Raw genomic sequence first — 951 nt, 5'->3', positions numbered from 1 at the left:
TAAAGGTTAAATGAAATATATACCTGATAATAAATGCACAATCTGTCCTGTTGGACTGAGCAACCAATTGACATTGACAGAACAAGGAGGGCATGTCACTAAATACTGATGCACATTGCCATTTACCACAGGGCTTGTGTTTTTCTCATATTAATGCTTCATTTTGTGTCTCTATTTTTTCAATTACACAAAACTGTCATTATGGAAGAAAGGTTTAAAGTAATCAGTGACCAGCAGATGTCACTACAGACCTGCATTTGAAATACTTACAAGCACCAGTGCTTTGAGATCTCTGTCACCTATTTTGTTTTTGTCTGTGGTGATTTATTAAAGGCAGCGAGAAGCCCACATCTCCACTTCCACTATATATTTTCATTCGTCAAACATTTTTTGACGGACCTGGTTTCAAAAACAACTTAAGTTTTACATGTCTATGAGCAGGCATACTAGAGCATTGGGCAACAATCACATTCTCATGTTATTAGCACAAAGGAGACCTTCGAGAATTTCCCAAAAAAGATCAATTAGACCTTATTACAATTACTGAGCTTTGGAGAAAACTGTAGCCAAATGAAAAGCCAATTGAATCAAATTAGTAATTTTTTGACAAAAGGTTCAAATCTGCTGCCATAACCAAGCAGCTTCTTTCACAGTTAAAGCCTTCACTCAAGCTTGTCTTCACACAGTATATTTGATAACCACTTTACCTGGCACACACGTGCAGTATGGTCAAACATGCTACAATCCTCATTTGGTATTGCACTGTTTTATGTGAATCTGTAAAGTGTTTTTTTATTGGTAGGAGTGCAGAGATAGACCTTGAACCTCATGACTTTTTAGTCCCTGTCCTTTTGTCTCATTAAGAGTAAATGTATAACACGATTTTAACAAGCCTTGATTACATTGCTGAGTCAGGAGTTAAAGGTCAAACTAAATGTGGAAACTAGGAGG

This window comes from Plectropomus leopardus, chromosome 15 (assembly GCF_026936395.1).
Source record: "Plectropomus leopardus strain MGB_pleo_1.0 chromosome 15, ASM2693639v1, whole genome shotgun sequence".
Classification (NCBI taxonomy): domain Eukaryota; kingdom Metazoa; phylum Chordata; class Actinopteri; order Perciformes; family Serranidae; genus Plectropomus; species Plectropomus leopardus.
Note: the sequence above shows the minus strand (reverse complement) of the source record.